Below are 25,879 nucleotides of genomic sequence, written 5' to 3' on the forward strand. Positions count from 1 at the left end.
TATGCCAAGAAGGAATTGCTTGCTCTTTTCATGCAAAGAAGAACTTGCTTTATTAAAATAAAACAAAGAACCCCATACGGAAATGTTATATATGACATATATGTACCTATATCAGAAGTGCTACTCTCATATATGTTAAATATAGGGCAATATATTATTATCACATATATCCATCTTCTGGATATATGTAGATATATGTTTATGACATATATGAATTTCCCATAGTACAATTTGTATATAAACATATATTAAAAGTATATGTTTAACTTTTATATGGTATTGTATGTTATGACCATATATGTTTACAATATATATTAAAATGGTATATTGTATTATATGATATGACCATATATGTTAACAATATATATCCAAATTTTATATGGTACTCTATGTTTTGACCATTTGTTCATACACTTCATGTATCTGTTTTTCCATATGTGCTCTTATCATCAATTAACTAAAACGCATTTTATTAAAATACGTGAGCGATTGTGTGTTAACGTCACAATACCGCTTTTGCGCATGCGCCAAAATTTAAACACGCCCGCGCTAACGGCAGAGTCTGAGCAATGGCTGCGGCTACACAAACAGTCATCGGCGGTAAGATGTTTTTCTTAGCAAGGGGAAGGATAACAAATGTGTCAGTACCTTCACACAATAAACGACAATGATTTTATAGACGGACACGAAGACAGACCGACATCACTGAGTGAAAGGATGAAACGCCCTTGGATGTGGCAGCGGTGCAGGTAATTTACGCTAATTTACTCCAAGCTTTATTCCTACACTAATATTACATAGAAACTAAGTGTTATATGATTGTTTTGGTCTGCAAGAGCAACTGTCTCTATATAGATCAGCTAATGTTAAAAATATTCCCTGTCATTGTTGTATATATGATGTTATGATTACAGCTGCATTGATGTGTTTTGCAATTTGCTCGCGTTAAAGTTAATTTTAGCTATTGGGTAACATGGAGATACTGCCACATTTGGAAATTATTTTAATTAAATAATTATTTAATGAAAATTATAATGGTTATCTAGGAGATGTAGTAAATAGAACTATAAAACTGCACGAAATGGAATTATTTAAATACAAGCACCTTGAATTCGTATAGTAAATTACAGTACTTGGTTATATTGCACCAAGTGCATTGACATGTCAGTGACTCATGCCTAGAGTGGGTGCATAAGCGCATGCATGTGCATATTGCATAAAGGTACAGTAAGTTACACTAAAGGATGTGATTGTGGGGTTTTAAACATATGGTTAATCTATCGTAGTAAATTTTGTTCATATCGTTGCTGATAATTGTGCTATTCTTGTTTGTGTCCCATGACAAGGTAATGAGTCCCGAAATTATCAGAAAATAGAAATGGAGGCCGAACCTGCAGATGTGGATGGCAGTGATGGGGCATCTACACAGAAAAGGTTAAATATTTTATTGAAACCAAAACTAGCGTCTGCAATATACATGTAAACAAATCAAATCAACAAAATATTTTAGTTAAAAATGTGTCTCCATGTACTATTTAATACAATTCTAGTGCATTTAATCTATTAAATAACAGTAGAGTGAGTGAGTTTTTGGATATGGTTAGATTAAACTTATTTTAGTGAATGAAGTACCACATTTTAGCTATCGTTTTGTTAGGGTGGGTACACAAAATATTATTTTATCCTTGCTTCTAGAAAATCCTTAATCTATCTGCTTTCTAACAGCTTCATGTGGCCGTAAACATTTATTTTTAATGTGGCTTTAAGCACTATATATTATTAAAGTTTCACTTTGACTGTGACAGAGGCAGTAAATGTGGTGTTTATATGGAATAATTGTAATATTTATGGTAGAAATACAGAGAGAGTCCCCATATCAGTAGGAAAGCGATCAAATGAGCATCTTCCATCCGAAGACTTGTGTTGCATGCGGGAAACTATTAATTGGTTTTTCTACAATTAATTGTACTAAAAACCTAACTTTTACTATTTATTTTATTTTTATTTTTTTTTTTTACAGATGCTGGAATCCAAAAATTTCTTCACCTGGGGCCTACTGGGGATGGCAATAAACCAAAAACTAACCAAGCTGTGGGAATACAAACCTGTAGACCTTTAGCTGAACCACTATAATTGATGTTCTGTTTCTTATGCCTGTTCAGTGTTTTGATCAGTTATATATGTAATTGTTTCTTTTTTGTCCTGTTTAATTGTGCAGGTCAGTAACTTTTTTTTCTATTTAAATAAATTCTGTTTAAATAAAGATGCTTCTTTGTGTAGCTTTCTGTACCATTTAACATTTAAGGCTAAAGGTGTGAAATGTGCAATGCACTGCAACTTTGTAGAGTGTCTTACATGTGTCTACAACCTCTATTTAAAGATCAAAGAGCACATATTAAAATATTAAATATATGAAACCATATATTTCATGCATATATGTCTAATTTGTATATAACATAATAAAAACATACATATATCTCACATATATTAATAATTATATACATTTTATATATGCCAATACATGTATTATACATAAACATATTTTTGTATGGGGTAGACTTATATGTCAATATATGAAATTGTTCCATTTTCTAATAGGAATCATATATGGATATGGCATATATAAAACATGTATTCAATATATGGGTATTTCATATAAGCCCATATATTACATTTCCGTATGGGACTGCTATATATGTTATTAATTGGATGTGATTCCTTAAATTTTGGACAGTTGCACAGAATGACTGACCATAGCGCAGATTGCTTATATGCAGTTGTGGACAAAGTTTACAATGTGGTTCTCTTGAGTGTTCATTTTATAGAAGAAACAGACGACTTCTGGGACAGCTGCCAATGGGCGATTCAACATGAAGAAAGAGACATTATGGCTGTGGGAAACAGGAAAAGCTGACGGGTGATCGGACACCCCCTGTAAGAGGAACTCAATACTTCTGGGATGGGCTAGAATGGAGAAAGACTGGGAGATAATGCAGACGTGAAAAAGAGTTTTAGACTCTGCTTTAAAGACGGGGCTTCTTGTAAAGCTGATAAACATACATGTTCCAGGATTCCTTAAAAAAAAAAAAAAAAAAAATAAAAAAAAGGGGAATAGAAGGGCACAAAGTGTCCAAGCTCAAAATATGGATGGTAAAGCAATGCAACTGGTCACTCCATCTTGATTTAATGGATATTTCTCAGGGCTGAATTTAATAACTTTAAAATTCCAAATGAATTAAAATTACAAATGCTGTCCTACCCAGAGATTCCGGTTACATGATATTAGTGTTATTGGCCATGGATCCAAGATCATGCTGAGATCTCCAGTCTTTTTAGAGCAACTCATGAGCAATAGAAAGAGATACTAAAGATGAAATTAAAGTGCAAAGTTAAATGATGAATTACATTTAAAAATTAAAATTGGTTCTTTTAATTATGGCATGCCTAGACTTAAAATATTATTTGGACGAAATACTGGAAAAATTTGGGGTTCATGATCATGATGTGAAACTCGGCCTCATTGTGATGGACATCGTCCAAATGTTTTAATCCAACGTTTAGACACTGTTGCAAGGGGAATGCCACAGTGCCTACGTTTGGTAGCTTCGGTCGTTATCGAAATTGTTTCATTCGATACACTTGGTGGTATTCCACCCTTACAACATACATTCCCCATTCAGTTCGCTGTCTTCGGAGACAGTGACAAAAAGGAGATGATGCTCTGGCCAGAGATGGTGTGAGAGTGTGTGAAAGTGTGTGAGTGATGGTGCACCAAGGCAGACAAACTGCCATGAACAGCTGTTTCCAAATTTTCAAAGTGGTCATACAAGTTAGAGTATGCACAGTAAAATAATGGCTATGGAGTAATTTGGCTAAACATCCTGGCCTGGGATATTTTTGTAGCAGAAAGAAAAAGTGTTACACCTGCGCAGGGTAAAACATGGGAAGGCAGGGCAAGAAGGCTTGCCCTGTCCACCCCACACTTAATTTGTTTCTCTTTTAGGATGTCATGACGGATTTCATCAAACTGATTTTGTGTTAAAAGTATTAAATGCTGTGTGCTTGTTAACATGTTACATGTGGGCTGAGTGTTTTACAGAAAAACTTGATATTAATGGGTGAAAACCTCAATAAAAAGGCATGCTTAAGAAATTATTTGCCGGATAGTAAGACACCTCTAAACATCATGGAAATAATTGAGCTGAAGTCGTTGTATATCACTCAGAAGTGATATACAAGGGGGAAATTAAAGAAAAGACAGCCCTCAGTCCACATGAATTTTCCTCACAGGTCACCTCAATAAGGATCGACTGGATGATGAGTAAACGTGTTGTCTCTAACAAAAGGATTTTAAGGTCTCCTTTCACAGGTAGAAGTAATTGTGCTGAAACCAGGGTTGGGTTACTCCGCTAATCTGGACTGTGCAAGTGATGGAGCGAGATACATGTTCAAACCAGGTGTGCTTCTAACTCTGGCAGAGGCAGAAGAGTCCCCAAGGGGGACCAACTAGGAGAATGAGCAAACTCAACTGGTGGCTTAAAAGCCCACTGTTTGCTCCAACTGATAAAGAGCCTGCCAGAATCAAGGAAAGATTGAGAGGCAACTTAATCTGTGTTTGAGAAGAAAAAGGAGAATGCAAGAGAATCTGATTAAATCATCTTGATCCTGAAATCATCCTGATATACTGCAGAATGAAGAAATTACAAATGTGGTTTAAATTTATCAAAATATTTATTATGTTTGTCTGTATGACATTACTGATAAATGTTGTTTTAGCTGATTCCAGTCATTGCATACGTCTGGTATTGATATAGACTTTAAAAGTAAATTTGTTAGATTGCTGTACACAGGATACATTACTATCAGAGGCTAAAATTAAAATTAAAAAGGTAGTATTAATTATAAACCAAAGATGTGAACAAGGTATTATGCAATGCAATGCATTGACATTTGACTTTTTGTCTCTGTTGCAATCCATTATATTAGACATTGATTAAGAAGTATGGGAAAGAAGGAAACTAGAATTTGCAAGACTATTACTAAAATTATTAGCCCAAACCTGTAAAATTGGTAATATACCTAGCTGTACTGGAAGACTGCTCACCTGTACATACAGGGGTTGGACAATGAAACTGAAACACTGGCCAATATAGTGTTGGAGGTTTCATGGATATGTTTGCACAGCCTGGTGGCCTGTCTTCACTGATTGCACACTGCACCAGTAAGAGCAGAGAGTGAAGGTTGACTATGTGCACCCAATGGATCAAACATTGTACCCTGAAAGTAGTGCCTTGTATCAGGATGATAATGCACCAATACACACAACAAGGCTGGTGACAGAGTGGTTTGATGAACATGAGAGTGAAGATGAACATCTCCCATGGCCTGCACAGTCACCAGATCTGAATATTATTGAGGGATGTTTTGGAAGAGCGAGTTAGGAAAAGTTTTCCTACGCCAGCATCACGTAGTGACCTGGCCACTTTTTTTTTTTTTTTTTTTTTTTGCAAGAGGAGAATAGCTTAAAATCCTTTTGGCTACTGTGCAGGACTTATATTTGTCATTCCCAGGATGAAATGATGCTGCATTGGGCACAAAAAGGCTCAACAACGTACTAATTGTTTTTAAAAAAACAGGTGTTTCAGTTTTATTGTCCAACCCCTGTATTTCTTTGTAAATATGGGTGAGGAAAAGTAGCTAGATAATGAAGAGATACAATACATCTGCTATAAACATGTGGTAGTGACTAGTCAACCATATTGTTAGGTCTGAGGCCAAGAAAAAGCTACAAGAATTACATTTACCTGCAAAACTAATAGAATATGACAAAGGGCAAAGTGTGGTATAGTAGAAATATCATGTTGCACATATATCGCTGATAATAATGTTGACTGATTTAAGTTCACCGAATATAAATAGAAATGCTTGTAAAGCAAATGAAGTAGAGAATGCTCAAAATGATTTTTGTCTTGATTTATAAGTTGGTATAGATGCTTGCACGTGCCAAGATGAATAGAATGGTTAAATGTGCAGATCTTAAGTGGAATGAGAAAAATGTTGATCTGATGTTAAGGAATTGGGCAGAGAGCCTTTATGATGTTTATTATATAAACAAATGGGGGAACTGTTAGAATATTTCATGCTCTCTGCTCCTTGTCTGTGAGAACCTGTTTGTACGTGACTTCTCTCCCCCCCTCCCTTTTCCTCTCTCCCTGCTGTTTATTGTATCCCACATATATATATACCTTATGGTTTTATCATTATACCCCTTGGTTTTATCTGTTTAACATATAGTTGGTTGGAATAACAAGATGAATTTAGGAAGAGCTTATTGTGCACCCAGATCTATTTCTGATATTTCATTATACACCCAATAATGGTTTTGTTCCATATGACGCACATAGATATTTTGGTTGGATGCATAACATCCGTTAATACCCCTATATATACTCTTGTATTTGACCAATAATGTTGAAGTAAGGAAATACAGAACTTGTGTCTGTGTCTTGCTTCCCGGCCGTATCACATTGGGAGACTGAGAGTATTTGGTGGCAACGAGAAGTGTAACGGGATATAGATATATATTGTTACGTTCCACGTGTGCTTTTGTGTATATTTCGTTTTTCTCATCACTTCCCCATCTCTCTGTATTATTTCTTGCTCATTTCTAGGTCTGTGTTTATTGGCTGACCAGGCTGTCAGTCATCGTTATGACGTCATCACGTTGCCAATCCACTGATTTGCCGGCTGCATTTGAGGCCTCGAGCTCAGAGCGTGTGTTTGCGCCACGCCAGCGTACCTTGTGCGCCACGCGGTCAGCAGTCAGTCTTGTGTATCTTCGAATGTTTAAAGTATCCTGATTTTCGAAGTAATGCCTTGCGCAGTGTACTTTGATTTATTTATAGGTTTGTTTTTGGCTATTGACTTGTATCGAATTTAGAGCGAGATTTATGTCCGTATGGCGTTAGAATCACATGTCAAGTTTAAAGTTAAGAATACACCCCCCGATTCCTGGGCATTGAGTTAATCCTAAATGCCCTCTTTGACAACTCGAACAATTAGTCATCTGCCATGACTTTGCTTGTTTTTTGCTCCTTTGATTAGTTTAGTTTGTACGCTGTTAGTTTAGGTTTGTGTGTGTCACGCCATTGTTGTACTTTTGCTTTTTAGCTTAATTGAGTTTAGTTAGGGCGTCGTACACGCTGAAGATTACGGTTTTCTTTTCTTGTTCTTTTTTTTCTCTAATTAGTTTAGAGGCTGGACGTAAGGCTGTTTTGTGTTGTTTATTTTCTTTGATTTGGGTGACACTCACATCTTTTCCTTTTGTTATTTGTATTAATATCTTTCTCTTTTCATTTATTTAATTGTATACTCATAACGCAACTTTTACCAAAGTAAATACTTTAAACGTACCCTGTTGTTGTCATCTTTTGATCTGCCTCACGCTCATCAGCTATCGTCTCACTTAAATGTTACGCTATCATCCCTTGTTAAACATCAAACACGTAACATATATTTATTAACAGACAGTGAATATGGGTCTAGGCTAAAACAAGACTGAATTTGGTCTGTCAGTGATAGGCAAGGCAAGGCAAGGCAAGTTTATTTATATAGCACATTTCATACACAGAGGTAATTCAAAGTGCTTTACATAAAAGGAAGTAGAATAATCATAAAAACAATGATCATAACAATAAAACAAAAATGTAAAAACTGATTGATATAATGATTTAAAAATGATAAAAATTGATTTAAAATAAGTTTAAGACATTTAAAAGCAGAAAATGATTATACATAATGCAATCAGTTCGGACGAAGCACAGTGCTCATTCAGTAAATGCACAGCTAAACAGATGAGTTTTGAGTCTAGATTTAAATGTAGCTAATGTTTTAGCACATTTGATCTCTTCTGGAAGCTGGTTCCAACTGCGGGCAGCATAATAGCTAAAAGCGGATTCCCCTTGTTTTGTGTGAACCCTTGGTATTTCTAACTGACTCGATCCTAATGATCTGAGTGGTCTGTTAGGTTTATATTCAGTGAGCATATCTGCAATGTATTTAGGTCCTAGGCCATTGAGTGATTTATAAATGAGTAAAAGTACTTTGAAATCAATTCTAAATATAACTGGAAGCCAGTGTAGGGACCTGAGGACTGATGTGATATGCTCAGATTTTCTGGTTCTAGTCAGAATCCTGGCAGCAGTGTTCTGGATGAGCTGCAGCTGTCTAATGGTCTTCTTGGGAAGGCCAGTGAGGAGACCATTCAATAATCCACACTGCTTGTGATAAAGGCATGAACAAGTTTCTCCAAGTCTTGACTGGAAAGACAACATCTGATTCTTGCAATGCTTTTGAGATGATAGCATGCTGATTTAGTTACTGCTTGACATGACTACTGAAACTAAGGTCTGACTCCAGAATCACACCAAGATTCTTGACTTGGTTTTTAGTTGTTTGACCCCTAGAGTCAATGTATGCATTCACCTTAAGAACTTCCTCTTTGCTTCCAAATGCAATGACTTCAGTTTTCTCCTTGTTTAACTGAAGGAAGTTCTTCAATTGAGAGTCATCCCAGAAAGCCCGACCCAGTTTTCCAGTCTCTCTAGAAGAATGTTATGATGTTATGTGTCAAACGCAGCACTAAGATCTAGTAGTACCAGCACTGATATTTTTCCAGAATCAGAATTTAGGCAAATATCATTTATTATCTTAACAAGCGCCGTCTCTGTGCTGTGATGCGGTCGGAAACCAGATTGAAAATTGTCCAGGTATCCATTTGAGTTTAAGTAGTTGTTCAACTGATTGAAAACTACCTTTTCAATAATCTTGCCTATAAAAGGAAGATTAGATATTGGTTATCAAGTTTGCTCTTTTTCAGAAGGGGCTTAATAACTGCAGTCTTCAGGGAGTTTGGAAAAGTCCCAGAAAGAAGTGAGGTGTTTACCCCTTCAAAGAGATCTGCTTCTAAACAGTTACACACACTTTTGAACAAAAGATGTGGGAAGTGTGTCAAGGATGCAGGTTGAGGATTTAAGGTGCTGTACTATTTCAAAGTTTTGCTATCAATTGCTTCAAAAACAGACAAAGTGACTTCTTTTTGAAATTGTGGTCGTATCTGTCTAACCTCTGCACAACTTGAGGATGTGCTAATCACCTTTCTGATGTTAACGATCTTCTCTGAAAAGAAGGACGCAAAGTCATTGCATTTGCTGTCAGAGAGCATTTCACTTGGAATCTGACTTGGGGGGTTTGTTAGTCTCTCAACAGTAGCAAATAGAGTGCGAGTGTTGGTTAGGTTACTGTTTATAAGGTTTGAGAAGAACTTCTGTCTTGCTGTGGCTAGTTCCACATTGAAAGCATGAAGTGTGTCTTTATAGATGCTATAGTGAATTTCAAGTTTTGTCTTCCACCACATCCGCTCAGCTTTTCTGCATTGTCTTTTCATACTCTGTACTGCTGTTGATTTTCTCCAACATGATTTTTGTCTGCCAGTCATCTTACTGAGTTTCACCGGTGCAATGTCATCAATGACATTCTTAACTTTTGAGTTAAAGGACTCCAGGAGAAGATCAACAGAGTCTGCAGAAATGCTTGGCATTGAAGATATAACCTTCATAAACAGCACACTAGTGTTTTCGTTAATGCATCTCTTTCTGACAGAGACGGATCTAGATTCAGTGGTAGCAGAGATCAATATATCAAAGAAAATACAGAAGTGATCAGATAGTGCTATGTCCTTAATGACAATGGATGAAATGTTTAGACCCTTACTAATGAGTAAATCAAGAGTGTGTCCACGATTGTGTGTGGGTCCATGCACATGCTGAATCAGGTCAAAAGTGTTTAAAATGGTTATAATTTCTTTTGTAGTTTTGATTTCTGCATTTTCTATGTGAAAATTAAAATCCCTTGCAATAGCAAAACAGTCAAACTCTGAGGAAATCATTGATAACAGCTCTGTGAACTCTTCAACAAAGGCTGGAGAGTATTTTGGAGGCCTGTAAATAATGACAAATAGAATTCATGAAGCACCTTTCAGCACAATCCCTAGATATTCAAAAGACAAGTACTGACCAAATGACACTTGCTTACATTGATAGACATCTTTAAATAAAGCAGCTACACCTCCACCTCTCCTAACAGCTCTGCAGACACTCATGAAAGTAAAGTTAGGAGGGGCTGTTTCACTGAGGACTGTTGCACTGCAGCTGTCTTCAAGCCATGTTTCAATTAGAAACATAAAATCCAGGTTGTATGTGGTTATTAAGTCATTGATCAGAAATGATTTATTTTTTAGTGAGCGAATGTTTAAAAATGCTAACTTGATGCCATTACTTTCTGTCTCTAGAGCAGTCTTAGTTTGATACCTAATAGGCCGCAGATTAGATGGGTCAGCTGTACGGCTTGAGAAGGCCTTAGACTTTCTATCACGTGATAAAACAGAGATAGAGAAAGCTACAGGCACACTATGTTCCCGCTTGTTATGTAAACATTCCTGAGTGTTGCTGCTATCGTAGCGGGGACCCGACACATATCACTGAGAGTTGTTATCAGTTGTTTTTGGTTCACCTACAGCAGATGGAGGAGGGTTTGGGCCCTGGCGTTGTGGCAGCGGCCGGAGAGCTCTCGAAGGAGGAGGAGGGCGAGCTGGTCCCACAGGCTTTGTTGGTTGTCGTGCCCGCTGTTTTTTAGTTTATATCTGGGGGCTTGCAGCAAAAGAGTGGGAGAGTCTGGTTCCAGCATATACCAGTTCCTCCATTTTCTGTGAGAAGCTTAGAAGTGGAGATGCTGGAGAGAGGGATAAGATGTCTGGTGAGCGGGACTCTGGCTCTGGTGTTTCTGGTGGCTGAAATATGTTGTCCTGGCTTTCCTGGCTGTTTACCAGAAAGTCATCCTTCGGCGCTGAGTCTTGGAGCTGATGTAGTACGTCACAGTCTGTCTGTGATGAGCTCTGTGGGCAGGGCTCAGCTGGGATGGTGTGATGATGAATGGCTGTACTTCAAGTCTTCGAAGTGTTTCGATGAGTTCACTGAAGTCCTTCTTTAGGAGTTCTGACGGCTCTTTCTGAATATCATTCTTCCCCACATGGATGATGATTCGATTTGCAGTCTTGTGCTTCATTAGGATGTTCCGAAGTTCCCTGTTCACATCAGAGACAGTTGCTTGAGGAAAGCAGCATGTAGTTGTAGTACTGCTACTGATATTTCTGATAATGGAGTCACCCACTATCAGAGTCCTGGGCTTGGCTGCGCTCTGAGCTGAATACTGCTGTCTGTTTGACCTTGAGCGCCTGTTCGTAGCGATGTTAGCTGCTGGCTCGTACGATCCATGTTCAATCACATTTGGGGATTCTTCACCCACATTCATTAGTGCTTCAAATCTGTTCTCAAGCTGTATAGGAGGTGGTAAAATACCAGTTTTTGCAAGCCTTGTCATAGCCATATCTGGGGTAGAGGATGCTAGCGCAGCAATACGAGACACTCATGACAATCTGATGTCTCAAGTGTCTTTGGGTCTCGCTCCCTGTTTGTGCCATCGATTAGTGTGTCGATCAGTTTCGGCTTGTTCCTCTACACTTATAAACTGTTGAGATTCAGTAGGTTGATGGGACTCACCGGCTGTATGCTGAGGGGGTCCGTGGCGATGATCTGCTGAGTGTTCCGCCTGTTTTGGAAGTCCAGCAAGTATCTTTGTTTCAAGAACCACAATCCTTTGTAGAAGTCTGTGGCAGTTTGTGCAGCAAGTAGATTCCAGAAGAGGCTGAAGAGGCATTTTCTTTCTCGTCTGTTGAAAGTAGGCAGCTGTGTTTTCCCGTCTCCGGAATGTAAACTGCTGGCAGTGGCAGGCAAAGAGTCTCCTTTTTCGTAGTATTATTCCAGTTACGAAAAGTTTTTAATTTAGTGTTTGTGCCAAAAATGTGTTGTTTGAGCACTGTGCTGATCTGCTGAGGTTAAAATCTTAGAAAAGTCTGAGAAAAGTATATAAACAGGGAGCAAAGTGCAGAGCAGTAAGCAAAAGCGTCCGAACAGTAGCAAAGCCGGAAGCAAATGTGATAGTATATTATAAATACATTACACTCCAATATAAACATTATGATAAAAATATGGAATTTAACAACTTAAGATTGTATATATATAAATAATAAAATATAAAATATAAATATATATATATATATATATATATATATATATATATATATATATTTTTTTTTTTTTTTTAAATACCTTAAATACCTAACTGGAAGAACCTATTAAACAATTGGAAGAATCCATGTAGGAAAAAGACCAGAAAATTAAAGAGTTGGAAGAGCTAGTAAAAAAGAAGAACAGACATTTCAAGGAGTTGAATCATTTTTATAAGCAGAAATGCAAGACTGTAAGACAGGAGGTGGAAGAGACACAAGTAAATGAAAACATTCAAGAGATAAGCAAAAAATTACAAAAACTTTGGATCTGGCATAGTTTACTGTGAGTTGTCTCACAGACATTTTCATGTGGATTTTAATCTACTGTAATTCTCTTCTATGACTATGCATTATATCAGTGTTTAACCTTTATAAAGCCATTCTTTTTTCTGGAAGTGTGCATTATCTTTTGTGTCAAATTCTTATATTTAATCAATAAAGTCACTTAGAATAATAAGACATTTTAGGCTGTTATCACACAAATAAAATCATTATCAACAAAATTAATCTTTTCAGTATAAAGAAAACACAAAAGCTGCATCTGAATTGGCATTTAGATGTATTTACCCACTGTTTAATGCAGGACACAAATGCATTTAACCTGCAGTTACAAATGCATGAATAATGTTTTAATATTTTAATCCTAAAACGTTGAATGCTTTATATTTAAAATTATTTTTAAAAAATGAAAAGGTACTTTAAATGTGGAATTACAACAGCCAGTAGGTGTCAGTAAGTCACAGTTAATAAGTGAGTCATTGCGATTGAACCGAATCATTTAAACGGTTGATTCACTCAGGAAAGAAACACCCTCATGTTGTGTAGAGACGCAAAACAGTGCAATGGCTGTGTTTGGAATGATTTTTGTTGGCGAAATAAAGCAAAAATAGGCAATATGGTGTCTAAAACGTAAGTCTCTTAATATTAACTTCTAGTTTAACTTCTAGCACTCATAACTCCTCTCATAATCAATGAAGCTGTCCATACACTGTATGATAAATAAATCTCCAGGTTTCAGCGATGACTGTTCTGAACGCCTCTGATTGGCCACTGCATACTAAACTCAACAGAATCGTGTGTGATTGGTCATAATGCGCTGTACGCTGTAAAAACGCATACAAATAAAATATTTAACATGATCAGGTCTAAATTCAGCAGCCCCATACTTTTTATGTTTGAAGTATTATATTTTATTGAAAAACCAGGGGACCCCCCAAGTATATATTTTTGGGTGTTGTGGGGGGTCCCTTAATGCTTATAGGAGGTCCGGGACTCCCCCAGCCCTCCCCCTCAATTCGAACACTGCTTGTAAATAAGCATATATGATAGTAATACCATAGTTTACCTTTTAACTTTACACATTTCAGTATCCAAAGAAAACGGGTCATAAATTTGAACGGCACATTATAGATATTATAATGCAAATAGTTCCGTTTTGGCATCTTCTTAGCATTTTGCGCTGGAATAATGGATAGCCATGGAAATAATTAAATGGAATATATGAAAGTTTCAATTTTGAAATAAGTTACAAACAAAAAATGAACTTTTTCACTATATTCTAATTTTATGAGATGCACCCGTATAAACACCAACCATTACAAACTACTAAAATAGAAGTGTGGTATAGAAATTGCATTACCTCAGCAGTGTTTTATTTATTTATTTATTCGATGGGAACATTTACCGTATTATGTCTTCGAACATTTAATTATTTATATATTTATTTGTCCTTATCATTTTTAGCTGTGCCCACCATATCTTCATATTCTCAGCATTCTAACAACGACACACAAAAGCACTGACACGTGATACAGGAAAGATTAGCACCACCTTAAAGGTGTAAACAGGCTACGTGACAACCTGTCAGTTAAGAGGATCATCGCGGAAGCGAAAGTAATCGCGGGACAAAAAAGATTCCGAGCAGTTTTGTTTTAAAATAAGCTACATGGCACACCTCATATTGTTTAAGGTGAGAAGGACTGTTTATAATTTTTAAACTATATTCACTTAATTTAAGTAGGTTTTTAAGTAGGCCTAGTTCAAAAACCGCGGACTTTCCTCACGCATGAAAGAGGGTGAGGAGAAAATACAAGGCAAATCACTCTGAAAATGTTACAGATAAAATAAAATAATCGGGATATTTCATGGAGGCAGCTAAAAGTAGAGCAGATCTCTTTTCACCTGTGTGAACCCTATGCGCACAGCCTCACGCATACTTTATGCGCTCTACAAGAAAACCGGCCTATTCAGGCCGGACGAATGAAGAGTGTAGCGCTTCATCAATTATAGCAAAACTTTATGAGGGTTTTATATATATATATTGTAGGGGAATTACAGTTAAACCCAAAGTGTAGGTGTGTGGTAATGAAGGCCAGGAGTCAGCGATGTAGTCAATCGAAGAAAAATTTACTGAAGAGAATAGTTTGCAGTTTCATCAGCAGAAGCCAGCTTCAACACTCTCGACGGAGTTCGTAGGCCGCTCTGCGTACATGTTAAAATCACCAGTACTTATACTCTAACAGAAGTTGGTTAACTACGCAAATACATATGTCAGGAAGATTCTGATTGGCTCAAATCCAGATAAACTTAGTAAATCTCCACATATGGACGTCAAACTCAATGCATATCTATACATGATTATCTAGGCGACAACTGAACCCGGAACAGACGCAACAGGTCGTTACGGAGACCTATTTCTGACCAAGATGCCCACGTAGTCAGCTCTGCTGTGCTCCTGGACAAAGAGACAGAGACAGATACACACACACATACAATCAAACTCTTATCCATCTTCCAAGGTTGGCTAGTCCTGGCAGGGCTCTTATCAGTATGGTTGGTTACACGTCCCACTATGCGAACAGCATCAAAGAAAAGGCATACAAAATGAACTAAAGTTTACTTTAACATATGGTTAAAACTCTTAGATCTTTGTAACAGTTGTTCCGGTTACTCATGGATCTCCTAGGTCAGGGGTCCTCCTTGACCCCCCCTCCACTTACACTGTGACAACTTGACCCTAGGAGAAAATAGAACTCAGCAGGAAAAAGATACACACTCTATTTGATCAAGGAAGGGTGAATGAGACAGATTACTTGTAGTTCCTCATCAAATCAACTGTATTAGAATCAAGAATATTATTAATCTTATTAATGATTAGACAAATATTAATATAATTATGAAGGTCCAGATGGATTCCGGCATCCACTCCTTCAATATATATATATATATATTTTTTTTTTTTCTCGTTTGTAATCCGAAAAAAGTAATATATCTTAAGAGCAACATCAGGTTAATTAATCCCATAGACAAGAGCTAAATAACTCTAAACTACAAGAGAGAGACTGCAAAATGGGGGTTAGAATAATAAAAGAAACATAGTTGGTACTGTATGTTGGTGTCAAAACTCTTAGTACTTATATCACAACAGATCATCAAAAGTGCACTTTTTTTCAAACATTTCAGCATATTTTCAATTGTGTTAGTACAATACACATAATCACAAAATATCCTTTTCACTACACAAAATAAGTGTTTCATCTAAATAAATGTTTCGTTCCCAGTAACTGCCTTTCATAATGTTATCACTATCAAATTTTTGATTTGCATCTCTTATCATTCAGTTTAATACATTTTTGTCATTTAATTCAGTCATTTGAATCATTCATTATGTCCATGATTTTCTTGACTGATTGTTGTCTGGTCATTTGTAAGTTACAAATTGCTGCAAGAGCTTTCAATCAAGAAATACTAATTACTAATTGTTTCCCCTGATGATCACAATTATTTACCATATAAGCAGAACTGTGTTTGAGACTTTGCACTGTTCAAATATGGAGCAGGATAGACTCAGTGTAGCACAGAGAGGAAACCTTCATCGACAAGAGGTGGTGGTGCTCGACAGAGAGGTGGGCACAGACAAAGAAAGAGGTGGTGGTGTCTGGTCTTCAGAGAAATGTAGGCAGAAGACAGCGCACCATCATCTCTAATAAAGTCCGGGCCATCATTGTTGACCATGTGGTTAACAGAGGCTTTACCATGGCTGAGGCTGCCAGGTTGGTACAGCCTAATTTACAAAGGTCAACTGTCAGCTCTATCATCAGAACTTTTCGCCAAGAAAACCGGTAAGTCTGCTATAGCAACTTCACTTCTAAAATATAGTACTCTATTGTATAGATGAACAACATGTAATTTTATTACAGTAATGTAATTTGTAATACTACAATATTGACAGTATACGGTTGTCCTCAGAATTAACAGGAGACAACCTGGTGGTGGCCGCCCACGTGTTTTGACTGACCAGCAGGAGTTGGCTGTGGTGGAAATGGTCAGGGCAAGGAATGATATACGGCTGTCTGAAATCAAACAGGCTGTTGAGAACAGCAATGACACCTTTGCCAATGTGCCATCAATTAGCCTTCCAACGACTGCCCGGCTTTTGAAGAAGCACCAGGTTTCCATGAAACAAATTTACTTGGTTCCTTTTGAGAGAAACAATGTCCAGGTGTGAAACAACTGCATTCAGAATTCAGGTATAACACTAAACTGGCATGCAATTACTGTAACAGTACTGACAACTATTAGTTGTAAAAAAAACTAACCAAATTATCATTTTAGAGGGTGATGGAGCTGGACACTGCTGTGAATCATCACAAGTATATTTTTGTTGATGAGGCTGGTTTCAATCTGGCAAAAACTAGACGCAGAGGACGTAACCTTATTGGACAAAGGGCAACCATCCAAGTCCCTGGACAATGTGGGGGAAACATCTCAATGTGTGCAGCTATATCTGAAGATGGTGTGCTAGGCTGTAGACCAGTTCTAGGGTCATACAACACTGAACACCTGATAGTGTTTTTTTTTTTTTTTTTTTTTTTTTTTTTTTTAAATGAGCTTGAGCAGGCCTGTCAGGGAGAAGACATTATCTATGTTGTTGCGTGGGACAATGTCAGCTTCCACCATGCACAGCTGGTCCGGGAATGGTTTCAAACACATCCTCGCTTCATGACCCTCTATCTTCCACCATATTCCCCCTTCCTCAACCCAATTGAGGAATTCTTCTCTACATGGAGGTGGAAGGTGTATGATCGCCATCCCCATGAGCATGTCTCCCTTCTTCAAGCCATGAGTGAAGCTTGTGGTGATATAACTGCTGAGCAATGTCAAGCCTGGATTCGTCATGCCAGGAGATTTTTCCCACGGTGCCTGAACGAAGACATCCACAATTTTTTTTTTTTTTTTTTTTTTTTTTTTTTTTTTTTTGTTGTCTGAACATAAGTGTAATATTTGCTGTGTACATTTTTACAGTTCAGTTACACTCATTCAGCACCAAGGACAATTTGAAACACTTACCTTGTATTATTTGCTCCTGAATGAAATGATTGGTAAAAGTACTAAGTTGAAAAAAAAGATCTTACTGTTTTGTTTGGGTGATTAAAGCAAATGTTCTCAATATATATCACAATGATCTTGTGTTCTGAAACAATGATTAAGTGGAATGAAAATATGTGCAAATACAATGAAATCATGACATCAGATTTGAAAGAATGACTAGTGGTGTTACAAATGTGATCAGTTTAAAGTTTCAAATCTCTTAGTCCAAAAATGCACACTTTACTTATGAAAATAGTACCAAACCAATTAAAAAAAAAGTGTAATACACTGATTATGTTATATTTCCACTCAGCTCTGAAGATCATTTTATCAAAGATTTCAGCTATAGCGGGAACTGCAGAAAACACATCCTCTGCTCCACATTTTCATGTCGTCTTACTGGGAAGAACAGGAGCTGGGAAAAGTGCTACAGCTAACACCATATTGGGAAGAAAAGCTTTCCTTTCAAAAAAAAATTTTCAGTTCTGTAACAAAAGAGGTGCAATGTGAAAGCCTGAACAAAAATGGAGTGAATCTTACAATTTATGACACACCATGATTCTTCGACCCAGAAACACAAAATATGAGTCCTGAAGAGATTCTTAGACAATACATGGGGCTTCCAGAGTTTAATACAGAGGGTCCTCTTGTGTATCTGCTGGTGATCAAGTCTGACAAATTCACTGAAGAAGAGAAAAATACCATTGAAATGATTGAGAATTATTTGCCAGACTTTCTGAAAAAGAACACCTGGATCATTTTCACCAGAGGAGATGAACTAGAGAGAGAAGATCAGACCATAGAGGAATTCATGGAAGAAGCTGAAGATCTCAAAGAAGTTGTTCAGAGGTTTGACAACAGATACTTTGTATTCAACAACATCACACAATGCCCTGAACAAGTGAACAACTTAATAGAGAAGATTAAAGAAATAAAGCCTGAGAGACGCAAGTATATTTAAAATTTCCAGGTAGAAACTGATTACATGTTGAATGACAGTATAAGCAGTAATTACTTCTCTAATACCAATGTGCTTATTTCAGTCTTGTTTCTATTTTTATATTTTATCAGGAATAGAGACAGACATATTTCTGGAAAGACAAACACTTGCTGAAAACAACAGCAATGAGCGAAGACTGATTCTGCTGGGGAAGACGGGCGTTGGAAAGAGTGCCACAGGAAACACCATACTGGGGAAAAACATGTTTAAATCTGAGCGCAGCTTAAACTCTGTAACAACACAGTGTAAGATTCAGAAATCACTCATTACAGGCAAAGAGGTGTCAGTTATTGATACTCCTGGATATTTTGATCCAAACGTAAGACCATCAAAAAGAGCACTAGAAACTGCAAAAAGTCTTAAGCATTGTAATCCAGGGCCTCATGCATTCTTATATGTAATATCACTTTCAGAAAGGTTCACAAAAGCAGATGAAGCTGTTATTAAAAACATTGAAAAGCTGTACGGAAAAGGTGTGTCAAAGTACACAATCCCTGTGTTCACCCACAGCGATCAGTTAGAGGGAAAAAGTGCAGATGAGCTAATCAGACAGAATGAAGAGGAAGCTGCTATGCCAATCAGATGTTTATATATGCTGGGATCCTTAAATTCCAAGAATTTATTAGCAAGTACAAATATGTATTTTACAGCATAGCAATAGTCACAGGAGTTGTTTTCAGATTATGGGTACTACATGGCTTTAGTCTAACATGTGGGTTAGCAATAGGAGTCCCATTGGTAAAAGCATTTGATGTCTCACTACTACCAAGTGTAATATAGGTGTACCAGACTATTGTTTTTTGTTGTTGTTGTTTGTTTGTTTGTTTGTTTGTTTTTTTGTTTTGTTTTTTTAATGAATGGTTATTCAACGTTTTTTGGCCATTTGATAGTATCTGCCTTCATCCTTATTTTGTTGTAACTTGTTTTTGTATTTTTTCCTTTTTATTGCTCTTCTTGCTTTTTTTTTCACAACAGACCCTACTAACTAGCCCAAGTGCCTTTATTAAAGTATATAAAAGGGTTATTTATAGTGAAACCTTATTTTTATGAGTGTATCTCAGGCTTAAGTTAAGATCACTGTTCTGGTCCTGGACTTTTAGATGTGTTTTGGATGTCTCTCCCTTATCTGACAATAAGCTGACTGAATTGATGCGTGTTTGATTAGGAAGACATCCAAAATGTGTACTGTTTGAGATATGACAGGATCATGGTTGAGAAACATGGATTTAGATGATGTGTAACAAATAAAATTAAATCTTCAGCTGCCTTGTAATTCACATTTTTGTGATCATTTTGTCCTGTTTTATGTATATATTGTCCTTAACTTTGTAACCTGTACTTCACTTTTTATATTTTTATTTTTGAATAATCTTGAGAAGCATTAAAGGCACAATAAAAAAATAAGTTTGTGAATCAAATAGATAATAATGGTTATCAGTCAAAGCACCTCTTAGTGTACTTCAAATTTTAAAAGTATTTTTTTTAAGTGAACTTGCAGATAAGGCCATATATGACTGCTTAAATAGACTTGTAAGTGTACTTAAATACACTTTGTAATGTTGAATAAGTTTTACTTAAATGTACATTCTAAATCTTGTTTTAATAATCTTCTGTAATGCTTTAAAGAAATTGATGAAGATGTTAGTTTAAATGGCTGTATTGTGGTTTCAGATTGCAATGCATATAGTCAGAACATAAGAATTTATTTTAAGAGCCTGTAATATTGTTAATGTAAACAAAAGGCATAATGGAAATAAAGATTATCAGCTCTGAGTTTTCTCCTTTATTGCCTGAAGAGTTTGGAGAACACCTGACAAGAGATCAGAGACCATTCCTTCATACAGAAACTCTTCAGATCCTTTAGTTTCCCAGCTCCATGCTGGTGCTTTTTCTCTTCAGTTCACCTCTTCATGCATTTTCTACAGGGTTCAGGTCAGGCAACTGGGACGGCAATGGCAGAAGCTTCATTTTATGCTCACATTTTTGTGTTGATTTTAATTTTTGATTTGGATCATTGTCCTGATGGAGGATCCAACCACAGCTCATTATAGAACTTCTAACAGATGCAGTCAGATTTAGATTTTTTATCTGTTGGTATTTGCTAGAATCCATGATGCCATGTATCTGAACAAGATGTCCAGGACCTCTGGCAGGAAAATAAGACCACAACATTAAAGATCCAGCAGTATATTTAACTGTGGACATGGGGTACTTTCTGTACCAAAACCATCTGGTGGATCTGCTGCCAGAAAGCTCGTTTTTTAGTTTCATCTGACCACAGAAGCCAGTCCCATTTGAAATTTAAGTCGTATCTGACAACTAAATACGCTGGAGATTGATTTTGATGAGCAAGGAGGATTTTTCTTAAAACCCTCCTGAACACCATGTGGTGATGAAGGGGCTGTTTGAATTTTTTTTTAGTCTTTTGACCCCAAGACTCAATTAATCTCTGCAATTCTCCTGCTGTGATACTTGTGTAACAGGGGGAGCGAGACGAGAGACAAGCGGATCCATTTGCATGCTTTTATTAGACGATTCAGACAGAGACATGGTCAAGGCAGGCGTGGTCAGACAGGAGCAGACAGTTGTATAAGGGCTAGGCAGAGAGTAGTCCAAAAACAGGCGGGGGTCGAGACAAACCAGACGAGGAGCCAAAAGAACAGGAAAACAAGACACGGGATGAACACAGAGAAACGCTTCGTATGACTAGGTTAACTCAGTACAATACTCGGCAATAAATGACAGGAAGACCGGGGCTTTATACAGTCAGTGATTGGTGCAAGTGGTAAGAGCAGTGGCTGATGGGTCATGTAGTCCGAGGTTGAATGCAACAGTCCGTGTGTGCAAACAGAGTGGGAGCGACATCTGTTGGTGAGCGGTCCGCAGCTCACCGACCAGATTCGTGACAACTTGGAGAGTCTTTGGACACATAAACTCTCTTCCTCACCATGCATTAGACACACATCTTTTTCCAGTTAGATTTGTAACATCTTTAGTTGATTGAAATTCTTAATTATTGCCTTGATGGTGGAAATGGGACTTTTCAATGCTTTGACTTATTTCTTACAGCCACTTTCTATTTTGTGAAGCTCAACAATCTTGTTCTGCACATCAGAACTATATTATTTGGTTTTATTCCTTGTGATGGATGATTAAGGGAATTTGGCCTTTGCTCCTCATATTTATAATCCTGTGAAACAGGAAGTCATGGCTGGACAGTATCATACTCCTAGCCATTCTAGTGTGCTAAATAAATGCAAATATGAATGGGAATATACTTCAGAGATATTTTACTCATAATTTCTAAGGGTGCCAATAATTGTGCCCACCATGCATTAAAGAAAAATATTTATTTCATAACGTAAGTTTCCCCCCAATTTTAATTGTTTTGCTTCAGTGAAAGGTTAGCATTTTGTGAATTTTTTGAATGTAAGATCAAAAAGATAAACAAAGCAGATTTATTTTCATATCCGTCTTTGCTCATATTTACCAAGGGTGCCAATATTAGTGGTGGGCACTGTATACTTCAATATCTTGTTGAACTACATTTTCAAAATACCACATTGCAAACTTATTATTAGATAAGATGTGTAATTACAAATATATAATTAATGCAAATAACTAACATTAAATAATAGGCCTATTTCAGTTCATGTTAATTGCTTGTCAGTAGGGTTAGGAAGATAATTCAAATTCCATAATTCAAACCCCAAAATAAATCATATTTTAAAGACAATAGAAACTATTATGAAAGCACATAAAGATGTATTAAAGTTCCACTTAAGTGTATTGTTAAAAAAAAAAAAAAAAAAAAAAGTTTTCTTTAAAGTGTCTTTATTTCAAAATATAAATTAATAAAATTGTTCAATCTGCTCAATACATAATACTGTGTACTTTTCAAACCGGCTAACTAAACAAAAGCAAGCCTGTATCTTTCCCACTGCAGTATTTAGTCATAGATTACAGCTAGTGTAATCATTAGATCATTACAATGTTTTACTGCACAACCTACGTAATAGTAAACTCCAACAACCCCCAGTGTTCCTCTCAATTATGTAGCTGATAAACATCCTGGACCTACAAAATACTCAGTGATCATCCCACAACCACTCATGATTTCCAATAATTTGACATATTTCTGATGATCTACAGTAAATCTCCTTGTCGTCCAACTGTGATTACTGCATATAAGTTTGCAAATGGCTCCTGAAGCAGCTTCTGTCACTGCTGCTAACACACCACCAGCACAACCATACAGAAATGTTTTAACATCAAATGAACCTTCGTTCCTCATATTAACAAAACCCAGTGCAAACACAATGACAACACTGACTGCACACAGATATTTTGGCTTTGTAAATCTCTGTAGAAATACTTTGAGTGATTGAGTCTCAAACATTTGTAAAGTGTAGCAGCTGTTCTCATTGTCAGACACCATTTGTTGGATCTTCATCAGGAGTTTGGTGACTTGCTCTCTGTCGTTCAGATCTTTGTTGTTCAGTAAGTGGAATCTCCCTCGACACTCCTCTGTTAGTTTGGACAGCTCTGCATTTTGTCTAATGAGTTGATCGATTCATGTGGTTCATCTCCATGTGTGAACAGGATTAAAGTGTGTTTCATGGCGTCTTCACCAAACATCTGCTTGAATAATAACATGGTATCTGCATCTTGCTGAGTGAAAGTGTGTAAAGGGAAAACCAGAAAGATCGCGTGGATTCCTGTAGAGCACAAGTTCAGTCCTCTCTTCAAATCTGCAGACTTTTCAGACTTTTCATTATGGAGAAGAAGAAGAAGAAACGGAGCAATTCCAATAGGGTCCACGAACAATAATTATATAGCATATATATATTCTATTATTATATATTAAGTTAAAAAGTATTAATACATCATTAAAATGTAAAGTTGGATCTTTTAGCAATAGTTTATGTACTGTGAATTAATATGAACTATTTTTATAAACTACATATTTTTATAAACTAACATTAAAAAATATTAATAAATGCCATAAAAATATATTTTTACTAGAGACCATGTTTTATGATCTACAACCATTTTTAAATATTATTTTAATAATCTATAAGCACTTGAGAAATTATTATATTACCAATAAAGTACATATTAACCTATTTTATGTATTTATTTTTTTCATTCGAATGAACTGAACTGAGCAGTAAACAGTCAAGACTCAAAAGATTTCTAATCCTGTCAGTGAGAGAGGATAGGACGTATTTAAACATTAATGACTTTTCCTTTAAAGATAAAAAAAAAAATGCTCTTTAAGCATTTATACAATATGTAAAAGTACTTTGACAGTGCAGTACATATCAACTGATTCTCTTATTTTTAATTCTTATACACCGAGAATGACCTGAATATATTTGGAGTTAAAAAGATCCCTTATCCTCTGAGGACATCTTGTGGTCATCTTTGGTATTGCAGTCTTCATCTACTGCCTAATGATATATGATAGTTTTAATGTTTTTGGGCCTTCTATACAAGATGTTTCCTAAGAATGACTTGTTCCTCATATGTAAAAAGTTTTGAAGAGTTAGAATAATGCAGTTTAAAGATATATGAAAATTACTGTTATCTTTTTTACTGTTACTTTCATAGATCACCATGTCAACACTGTTCAAAATATCCAAAATCCGCTCGCAGTTTAGCATTTTCAGTATGTTGGCATCATGTTGACAAAGTTTGGTGTGAACTACTTATTCCTGCTTTGAGAAGTATGAATTTATTTAAAGCCTGATTTTTCCAAAAATCCACATTCAAATCAAAATAGCAGACTTTCTGTTGGTCGTAATGGGTGTTAATTAGAAAGTTGTCCGGCTTATTGAGAACAATATACATACCGAGTTTGGTGTCTGTAGCTAAAACTAACCCCCTACTATTGACAAAAAGTGGCGCTATAGAGCACCTCCTCCACGCCCATTGATGAGCCTTTGCCAGTGTCTAACTATCATTAATAGTGATGTGTGTGTTGAGTTTCATGAAAATCTAAGCTTATTAAGTGCCCCAAAAACACAGAAAACAAATGTTAAAGTTTGACACGTTGTCATGGCAACAGCTTTTAATGTATCATCGATCCCTTTACAGATTCTCATCGGCCGTGTTTTGACATTATTCTGATGAAGTTTGAAGCAAATCGAGTAAAATTAAGAGGCTGATTTAAAAGCATTTTGAAAACGACACAATTCCTGCTGCCAGTTGGTGGCGCTAGAACTTTGACTCCTAATAGTCACATCTATGTGATCGGCATCATACAACGAACAAACTCCTTAAGTTTCATCAGAATCAGACAATGTGTGCAATAGTTATTAGCCATTTCCTGTTTCTCATTTCTCGCCATAATTTTGTTGCCTCGCTACGGCCAAACCGTTCGAGATATCAAAAATACCTCTGCAATTTAGCATCCCCAATGTCTTGAGGTCATGCTGACCGAGTTTGGTGGCAATTCGTGGCAAGCCTTACGCGGAGTATCGCAAATTCCAGAGCATGCGCTTTTTACACAGCTCTGAATAGCTTACTTCCTCTTGGGATTAGCTCGGCTCAGTGAGATATATGTACCGAGTTTCAAATGTATACGTGCAAGTATGTGTGGCATATACAGTCTTTTGACTGTGTTCCAGGGGGCGCTGTAGAGCCCCTGTGCCACGCCCGGGTCCCAGCCTCTGTGGCGTCCTAATGGCCGCAGATTCCAATGTGTGTGCCAATTTTTAGGAGTTTATGAGCATGTTAAGACCCCCAAAATGCCCCGAAAGGTGGAAAAAAAAATAAAAATAAAATAATCATAATAATAATAATAATAATAATAATAATAATAATAATCCTTTGAAAAACAATAGGGCCTTTGCCCTTTTAGGGCTTGGGCCCTAATAATAATAATAATTAACGGAACAATTCCAAGAGGGTCCCTAATAAGTGGGATAAAGCAATGTCTAGCAACATATTAAAACAGTATCATGATGATTTACAGCTCAGATACTGTTAATCAAAAACGATAACATCTGTAAAAATTGTAACAACCTCATTTTTATATGGTGAAATTTCATTATTCTGACTATTCGAGTTATAAATATTTACCCTTGGTCATCCATACCATAGTAGCATACAAAATGATAGCCAGTAAAACACACACATAGGCCTATAGCACCTCAATACCATGGTATAAAAATTAACTACATAGTTTCTAGGTATTTGTATGAAGAACACTGGTCTTAGTACAAATTCACAAACGCTATATTAATCGCTTAATCACAAAATACTGTAATTATATTCCATTACTCATTTAATACATGTCTACATTAATAATATAATACAAT

The 25,879-nt window shown here is 36.5% G+C and overlaps 1 pseudogene; it reads right to left on the reverse strand.

Moving 5' to 3' along the window:
* Positions 1–22,605: 22,605 nt before the first annotated feature.
* On the reverse strand, positions 22,606–25,659 carry LOC127162762 (GTPase IMAP family member 9-like; annotated as a pseudogene).
* Between the last annotated feature and the right edge of the window lie 220 nt (positions 25,660–25,879).

This window comes from Labeo rohita, chromosome 3, assembly GCF_022985175.1.
Source record: "Labeo rohita strain BAU-BD-2019 chromosome 3, IGBB_LRoh.1.0, whole genome shotgun sequence".
Classification (NCBI taxonomy): domain Eukaryota; kingdom Metazoa; phylum Chordata; class Actinopteri; order Cypriniformes; family Cyprinidae; genus Labeo; species Labeo rohita.